Raw genomic sequence first — 10070 nt, 5'->3', positions numbered from 1 at the left:
TTCAGCTCTGATCTCCAGCATCTGCAGACCTCACTTTCTCCTCCTAGTTAAGCATTTGGTCAGTGTTTGTCGGTTTTCTGTATACGCAGGTTTGTAGTTCTCTGTTGTCCTTTCTTTCAACTGTGACGTCCAGGAATGCGAGTTTGTTGTTGGTTTCTTCCTCCTTGGTGTACTTTATGCCTGTGAGGGTGTTGAATGAGATCATTGCTTCGTCTTCCTCTATTTTGGTGTTTTTGATGATTTTTAGGAATTCCTGGGTGGAGTGGATGGAGTGCTGTGACCCTTCTACTAGGTATTTCAGTCTTGCGTGTAGTTCTTTGACCAGGCTGTAAGTTGGTGTTGCTGGTAGTGAGACTATGGGTCTGAGGGGGGCTCCTGGTTTATGAATTTTTGGTAGTTCATAGAATCGTGGGGTGTTGGTCCCATCGGGTTTCATTTTCTGGAATTCTGTGCGCAGTACGCAGATTCCTCAAGAACAAACCACGACAAGCCGACCAAACACAGCCAGAAACCCTAACCACCTTACCATACATCAAAGAAGCTTCAGAAATGACAGCCAGACTACTAAGAAGGGCTTATGCCCGAAACATCGATTCTCCTGTTCCCTGGATGCAGCCTGACCTGCTGCGCTGTTCCAGCAACACATATTCAGCTCTGATCTCCAGCATCTGCAGACCTCACTTTCTCCTCCAGCCAGACCTCTAAGACCCCTCGGAATCCTAATAGCACACAAACCCACCAACACTCTCAAACAAAACCTAACAAGCTTAAAAGACCCAGTACAATCCATGGACAAAACCAATGTCATCTACAAAATTCCATGCAAGGACTGCCACAAACACTACGTAGGACAAACAGGAAGAAAGTTAGCCATCAGGATACATGAACACCAGCTAGCCACAAAAAGACACGACCCTCTCTCCCTCGTAGACCTACACACGGATGAAAAAAAAGATCTGGATGTGCAGGTCCACAGTTCCCTAAAAGTGGCAACGCAGGTAGCCAAGGCGATTAAGAAAGCAGATGCCATGCTTGCCTTCTTTGGCCGGGGAATGGAGTACAAGAATTGGCAAATAATGTTGCAGCTATATAAATCCCTTGTTAGGCTGGATTGGGAGTATTGTGTCCACTTTTGGTTGCCACACTACCAGCAGGACATGTAAGCTTTGGAAAGATTGCAGAGAAGATTTACCAGGGTGTTGTGTGGTATCAAGGACATTGGCTATGCGAAAATGTTAAAAAGACCAGTCGTAGTTTCACTGGAAAGGTAACGGCTGAGTCAAGACCAGGTAGAGGTCTACATAATTATGAGAGGAATGGGATGGCCAGTGGCTTTTTCCCAGGATTGAATGTTTCAATTAGAAGGGGGTGCAGGATAAAAGTGAGGGGGGAAAGCTTAAAGTAGATGTGCAAGGGACGATTTTTATGCAGAGAATGGTAGAAGCCTGGAATGCACTGCGAGAACAAGTAGTGAAGGTAGTTTAAGAGACATCTGGATGGATTCATGAATGCAAGGGTGATGGAAGGATACAGAATGAAGGAAGGCAGAAGCTTTACTTTGCCCAAGTTAGAGCATGATGATTGGCACAAACTTGAATGGCCAAAAGGCCTGTACCTGTGCTGTACTTCTCTTTTGTTCTTTAGACAACTGCTGGAAGCTAAACTATAAGTCCCGGATATGTGAGAGCTTGACCACACCCATTCAGGCTGCTTCTATTGTTCCAATTTAACAAAAAGCCTCATAGGCTGTTATCTTCTCATAGATTTCTCATCAACTGTCCCCCTGAAAGAAACCAGGAGAAAACACGACTCTTCAAACCACAGTATCACCACCCTCTACGCCTGAACTGATCTTTGTATTCTTTTCTCCCTGGATTATCTGGTTCCATCATTATGAAGCTTCGAAACAATGAAATGGTGGGTGTGTGTTAGGCTATCAATGATTTCAGGGTGTATCCCATGTCATATTCCATGTTCGACAGGGTTTTTAGCACCTTTGACTTATCTCTTTGAAACCTGTTCTGTGTCTGTCCACTGAATTTGCGTTTGTGTGGTCAGTAACATAAGGAAACCTCTTGTATTATTGTAAAAGGTCAAACATGTAAGGCAGCTGAGGGGCTTCTGACTGACTCCTGTTGTTGAAAAGTCAGTGGAGATTCTGGGGATGGTTTGCTGGAAGTTGGGCTATGAGCCTCACAATTCAGGAAGACCTGAGGATTTGGAGAACCAACTCTGGATGGAGCATGTGAACTGTTAGTTCCTGCATCTTTGCTGTAACTTGAACAACAAGCAGAGGGGAAGTTCTGAAACTACGGAGTGTATGTCTGGGGAAAGGTATCTTCCCCACTCAAGATCTTATCTACTCCAGGTTTTCCAAGGAACAGAATGTGAGGGGATCCTGATTGGACAAGGAGCTGGTCACACAGCGGTGTCATCTCCTTCAGCACAACATAAACTTTCACACCAGAGGGAGGACAATGCTACTAGTGGCTGTTAGGGTCACAGTTTCATTCAGCTTTTTTCAGTAGGTCGACATCATAGTCACCATTCGGTGATGGAGAATGTATACGGTGGATGAGGTGAATACAATGTTTTCTCCCTCAGGAGGGAGCTGCCAGTGTATCCTTGTTTTCCCAGTAAAATGGGATTCATGTTGATGTATGGCTTTGCAGGGTCCCCATGTCAATGTAGAGATGTAAAGGAACTGAAGGAACTCTCACACCATTCATGCTGCAGTGTGACCATGCACAGTACATCATGTTGGTGAATACTCATAGTCCTGGCAGCAGCCACAGCCTCTTCATTCAGAAGCAGTCAGCCATTCACATCGTCTTCGGGTCTCCATGTAAAATGACAGGATGGCCTCTTGGATGAAGGCTGTCCCCTCGATACACAGCTCAAAACACATTCACGCTCATCAAGCCAAGGAACCACATCAAAATATCCCATGTGTACTGATAGCAATCAGGTCACTCGGAACTTGAGGGAGATGGAGTAACACTTCTTATGTCTGAATGCACCAGATAGATTCTATAGATGGGAGATTGGCCTTTGTGATTGTCCGGGTCGAGCTCACCACTCTCTGTAACTGTCTCCGACCTTGAATGGTACAGTTGCCATACCAGGTAGTGATACATCCAGACAGAATTTTCTCGATGGCATACCTATAAAAATTGCAAGGGTATTCGCCGGCATGCCAAATTTCCTCAGCTGCCTGAGAAAGAAGAGATATTATTGGGCCTTTGTAACTAGTGTGTTCACATGAAGAGTGCCGAAAGTCAATAATGAGTTCTTTGATTTTGCTCGGATTGGGAGCTAGGTTGTTCTCAGTGCACCATTTTTCCAGGTCTTCCATCTCCCGTCTGTAGTCTGTTTCTGAGATCTGAGAATTGAGTAGATAGTGCACAGCCAGATGCAGCGTGCAGAGAGTCTTTGAGGATGAATTGACATTTGATAGGGCTAAGTTGCAATCAGCATAATGGGTTGAAATGTGTCTATTTCAATGAAAGAAGTATCAGGACAAAGGATGATGAACTTAGAGCATGGATCAGTATTTGGAGGCATGATGTTATAGCCATTACAAAGGTTTGGATATCACAAGACTATGAATGGTTGTTGGATGTCCCAGGATTTGGATGTTTCAAAAAGAGTGGGGTAGGAGCCGGAGAAGATGTGGGGGAATAGTATTGCTAATCAGGCTTCAGAAAAGTAGGTTGTCGAGGAGTGTTTATCTACATAGTCAGTCTTGCTGGAGGTCAGAAACAGGAAAGGAGCAGTCACTCCAATGGGTGTTTTCTACAGATCCCCCAATAACAACAGAGACATCAAGGAGCAGATTGGGAGGCAGATGTGCAGAAATAACAGGGTTGATGTCATGGTGACATGACATAACTTCCATAATATTGATTGGAATCTCCTTTATTCAAATAGTATGGATGGACCAGTTTATATCAGGTGTGTCCAAGAAGGATTCCTGGCACAATATATAGATATACTGACGAGAGAGTCCATATTGGATCTGGTGCTTGACAACAAACCATGCCAGGTGTCAGATCTCTCAGTTGTAGACAATTTCAACGAAAGTGATCACAACTCCCTGACCTTACCTACAGCCATGGAGAAGGATAGGAACAGATGGTATGGGAAAGTATTTAATTGGGGGTAAGAAATACTATTAGACAGGAATGAAGGCACCTAAGTTATAACACATATTCTCAGGAAAATGCATGACAGAAATGTAGAGGTTGTTTCAGAGGGCATTTGCTCATAGTGATAAATAGGTTTGTCCCACTGAAGCAAGGATGGATTGGTAGGGTAGAGACACATTGAGTGACAAGGGATGTACTATTGCTAGTCAAAACAAATAAGGAAGATTACTTAAGGTTGAAGAGGCAAGAATCAAACAGCGCTCTGGAGCGTTACAAGGAACTAAATAATGGACTTAAGAGAGCTTTAAGGAGACATGAAAAAGCCTTAGTGAGTAGGATTAAGGAAAACTTTAAGAATCATGAAAGGAGCAGTCACTTCATTGGGAGTTTTTTTTTACAGAAGAGTGTTCTGCACTTATGTGAGGAACAAGTGGATTGCCAGAGTGAAGGTAGGGTCAATCGAGGATAGTGTATGGAATGTGTGCCTGGAAACAGAGGAGGTAGTGGAGGTCCTTCATGAATATGTTGCTTTAGTATTCACTAGTGAGAGCGACCTTCATGTTTGTGGGGGGACAGCGCGAAACAAACTTATATGTTTGAACATGTTAATGTTAAGAAGAAGGATGTGCTGGAAATTTTGACACGCATGAAGATAGGTAAGATAGGCTAGATGGGATATATCCAAGGTTTTTACAGGAAGCGAGGGAAGAGATTGTTACACCTTTGGCAGTGATCTTTGCTCCCTCACTGCCCACTGGAGTAGTGTAAGACGATTTAAGGGTGGCAAGTGTTATTCCCTTGTTCAAGAAAGGGAATAGGGATGATTGTGGGAATTACAGACTAGTCAATCTGAAGTCTGTGGTGGGCAAATAAATGGAGAGGAGTTTGAGAGACAGGATTTATGATTACTTGGAAAACCATAGTTTGATTGGAGATAGTCAGCATCGCTGTGTGAGGGGCAGGTTATGCCTCACAAACCTTATTGAATTATTTGAGGATATGACAAAACATATTGATGAAGGTAGAACAGTGGGATTGATGCATATGGATTTTAGCAAGGCATTTGATAAGGTGCCCCATGGTAGGCTCATTCAGAAAGTTAGGAGGCATGGGATACAGGGTAATGTGGCTGGCTGTATGTAGAATATGCTAGTCCATAGAAGACAGTGTGTGGTAGTAGATGAAATTATTCAGCCTAGAGCTTGGTGACCAGTGGTGTTTCGCAGCGATCTGTTCTGGGACCTTTGCTCTTTGTGAGTTTTATAAATGACTTGGACAAGGAAGTGGAAGGGTAGCTTATTAAGTTTGCCTGTGATATGAAGGTTAGTGGAGTGGCAGATAGTGTGGAGGGATGTTGTAGGTTGCAACAATGCATTAGAGTATGCAGAACTGGCAAATGGATGACACACTGGAAAATTGTGAAGGAATTCATTTAGGAACATTGAATTTGAATGCAGAATACAGGGTTAAAGGTAGAATTCTTGGCAGTGTGGAGGAACAGAGGGATATTGGGACCCATGTCCGTACGTTGGTACCCAAGTTGGTACCCAAGTTGATAGGATTGTTAAGAATACCTATGTTAATAAGGCTTTCATTATTAGACGATAGAGGTTAAGAGCTGTGAGGTTATGCTACAGCTCTACAGTGCCGTCCTTAGACCACGCTTGGAAAATTGTGTTCGGTTCTGGTCGTCTCATTATAGGAAGGCTGAGGAAGAGAGGAGATTTATCAAAATGCTGCCTGGGCTGGAGGGAATGTCTTAAGAAGAAAGGTTGAGGATGCTGAGGCTTTTCTCATTGGAGCGAAAAAGGGTGAGAGGTGACTTGATAGAGGTGCACAAGATAATGAGAGGCACAGATAGATTGAATACCCAGACATCCTTTCCCAGTGTAGAAATGGCTATCACAAGGGAACACAATTTTAAGATGAATGGAGGTAGGTTTAGGGGAAATGTCAGAGGTCAGTTCTTTACAAAGACAGTGGTGGGTGGGTGGTGGTAGTAGAGTAGGGAAATTTAAGCGACTCTAGTATAGGCACATGCATGATCGTAAAATGAAGGGTGTGTCATTTAGTTTGATCTTAGAGTAGGGTAAAGGCTTGACACAACATCAAGGGGTGAAGAGCGTGTACTGTACTGTACTGTTCTATATTCTATGTCCTATGTTTTACTCTATAGGTTGGAACTGCTGAATCTCTCTTCATAAGTCAAACTCTTACACAGTAGTCTAGTCCAGTTACAGTCTCACTGCACATAGTTGCAGCATCACTTCCCTTCTATTAGCCTCTATTGTTTTTGAAATAAATGCTGAAATTGTACTTGCCTTTCTCATTTCCTGTTGAACCTGTATGCAGGTTTTTTGACATGCGCACGACGACACCTGGGTTCCTCTGCACCTTAGCATTCTGAAGTTTATTTCCTTTTTGACAACAAGTTGCCTTTCTATTAATCCTGGTGTTTCTCCATTATTGTCTCAATGGCTGGAATGCCCTGCTCCTCTTCTTGAGTAAGAAGTACAAGGTCTGCTTGCCTACATCCTTAGATTAGATTACTTAGATTAGATTACTTAGAGTGTGGAAACCAGCCCTTCGGCCCAACAGGTCCACCCAGACCCATTCCCCTACATTTACCCCTTCACCTGACACTACGGGCAACTTAGCATGGCCAATTCACCTAATCTTTGGACTGTGGGAGGAAACCGGAGCACCCGGAGAAAACCCATGCAGAGATTGGGAGAATATGCAAACTCCACACAGACAGTTGCCCGAGGCGGGAATTGAACCCAGGCCTCTGCCGCTGTGAGGCAGCAGAACTAACCACTGTGCCACCGTGCCACCCTGTTCATGCAGAAGAGGCTTGAGGGCTTATGGAATCTTCCTGTTATTTTGTAACAGTTTGAGAGGCTGAATAGCTCCTTATATACCACCATAACAAATTCTGCATCCCTGAAATGTAATTGAGGTTGTGATTTGTCTCTTCCTGTTCCCGCTCAATAGACACGTCACTGTTTTACCTCTTCCATTCATCTAAATAGTCTGAAATAGTTTGGTACCGTGTCCAATTCAACTGTGACAGACTCACTGGGCTGAATGGCTTCCTCTTAATCCAGTGCATCAATTGCTTCCAGTTTCTGTATTAGAGACTTGAGGAGGCTGAATGGACTGATCCTGTTGCAATGTAACTGGATATTGGTGCTGGGTCCAATGTTATGGACTCATGGGGCTGATTGGCCTGCTCCTATAACTATATGTCAGGCTCCAAGGACTGAATACCCTCATCTTGTTCTGGTGTAACAGGGTTGAAAGTCTGAACAAACATCTGTCGTTCCTGTGTAACATGCAAGAGAAGTGGAATGAATTTCTGCATTTGCTGTGTTGTTGGCTTCTGCTGCTGACTCCTTCTGGTCTTCTATGTAAGACTAAGATCATCTTTTATTCTTGTAAAGTCCAAAAGGTCAACCTGAGCATTAACACCTTCATTGCAGGAATCAGTTGAGGGAAACATCTCTGAGCTGCTTCCAATGCAACAACATTGTTTCTTCAGTGAGGAGGCTAAATCTGTACACACTTCTCCAGATGTGATCTCACTAAGCTCCTGTACAGCAGCAACACTTTGCCAGCTTGCTGTAAGGTTCCCACCCAGGTTAGAGCAGGCTCAGCTATCTGGAGCAATGCACAACATTGTTGAAATGTCATTGTCCTTTCCATTCCATTAGCATAACAGATGATCTCGATGTCCAGGTAGGCCTCGCCAAATATCTGGCCTGAATCTACCATTACTTTCCCCAAGTTGCTCAGATTCCACAGAATCTGTTAAGGTGGAGCTTAGAAACAATAGAGAGAACATACATTGTGGGAGTTATACATCAATGTCATAACCACAATACAAATGTTGTGCATGTTATAAAACAGGAAGTTAGATATACAAATTTGTGTGTACTGTAGTAATAATGGACAAATTCAACTTGCATCTAAACAGTGTTAAACTCAAGTGAATTCTAGTGCTGGGAGAAATGGATTTCTTGAGCGTGTATGAGATAGTTTGCTTTAACAGTGTATAGAGCACCAAGCTTTTGGACAGGCAATTTAGAAATTAGTGTAGTGTGATCAGAAGGAATAATTGAAAATATTGTTGTAAAGGAGGGTTTGAGAGTAATAATGATGATATATGGAATTTCTCTTGACAAAAAGTTTTTGCTTTCATTATAAATTATGGTTTAAACCTGAGCCAAGCAAACCACAAAGCTATGTTGGGCAAGTTGCCTTTAGTTGGTTGGAAAAGTAAATGAAATAGATTTAATGGAAGATTTCTATTATTTATAGAAATGCTGTAAGGTGCAAACAGCAAAAGGGAAAGTTGATTCGACAATGATGAACAAAAGAAGTTAAAAATTGCATTAGAGCAAAGGAAGTGGCTTTAAAAATGACAGAAATTGTGGTGAACCATGGATTCGGAGAAATTTAGGACCTAGCAAAAGAGGCTCCTTAACGATATTGTTCAGGTTAAACCACGAAACGCAACTCCAAACTGAGAAAGTTTAGCCATGTGCCATAGGCCTTTTTAAGATGGCACCAGTGTCAGGGATCACAGAATATCTAGTGGAATCCGGGCAATGGTGAGTAAATCCTGCGATGATGGGTGGGAGAATCAGGTTGGCATTGAATTAGAGGGAGACGGTGGGGTGTGGTAGGTAGTTAATGAGGTGATTTCAATAAGATGGTACCAGGAAACGCGATTAGCCTTGTGCAGACAATCCCTCCGTTACGCTCAATGAAAATGACACTGAGACAAATTGTTGTTAGATTCAGCTCAGTGAGTTTCAGAATCTGCTCACCCCACTCGCAGTTACAAAGCAGCAGAACAAATGCTCATCCAATACCCTCCATTATCTAATCTCATATGAAAATCCCATTTACCCATCATTCTTGTAAATACTGGTCCATGTTGCAAGATGCTTATGAAATATCTTCATTTCAGCATTGGGAAACATCATAGAATCTAATCAATGAATCCTCAGGTAAGTTGTACCAAAGGCTGCAGTAGGAGAAAAGATATGAAAGACCCTCAGCCAAGTTTATAAGTAGATTTTGGTGACAGAGTAGGTGCCAGAGGACTTGAAAACAACTAATAGAAGATAGAACATAGAACATTACAGCGCACTACAGGCCCTTCAGCCCTGTGGAACCAATCTGAAGCCCATCAAACCTACACTATTCCATTCTCGTCCATATGCCTATCCAATGACCATTTAAATGTTGTTAAAGTTGGCGACTCTACTACTGTTTCAGGCAGTGTGTAACACGCCCCTACTACTCTGAGAAAAAATGTGGTTCTATTCTGGTTCTACTTTACAGGAAGGATGGCGGAGACAGACCAGAAAACTATGGACCAGTGAGTAGCAGATCAATGTCAGAAGAACTCTTGAAGAAAATAGGGAAGGAGAAAATTGATCTCTATTTGGACAGCAAGATTTTCTCAAATCTCAAGTCGTTATATGGTTTCTCAGCAAGGCCTTTCACAAAGTCCCACATGGGAAATCGATTAAAAAAGTTAAATCTCATGGCATCCAGTTTAGTTTGGCACATTGCATCAAAAGTTGTCTTAGTTACAGGAGACAGAGAGGAGTGGAAGAAAGCTGTTTGTGTGACTGGAGACCAATGTCCCCTGGTGGACCACATGGATCAGTGCTGTGCCCCTTATTATTTGTTGTATTCATAAATGATGTAGATGTGAATGTAGAGGGGTTGGGGTGATTGAGATAAGTAAGTTTGTTTTTGACACAAAGATTGGCCAAGTAGTTGGCAGTGAGGAGGAAGGTCTTATGTTACAGGAAGATGAATGGTCAGCTGTGCAGATCAACTGCAGATGGAATGTAAATGATGATAAATATGAGTGATGCACTTTGGAAGAAGGAATCAGGTAGG

This window comes from Chiloscyllium plagiosum, chromosome 27 (genome assembly GCF_004010195.1).
Source record: "Chiloscyllium plagiosum isolate BGI_BamShark_2017 chromosome 27, ASM401019v2, whole genome shotgun sequence".
In the NCBI taxonomy this organism is placed as follows: domain Eukaryota; kingdom Metazoa; phylum Chordata; class Chondrichthyes; order Orectolobiformes; family Hemiscylliidae; genus Chiloscyllium; species Chiloscyllium plagiosum.
This window is presented reverse-complemented; position numbering follows the sequence as displayed.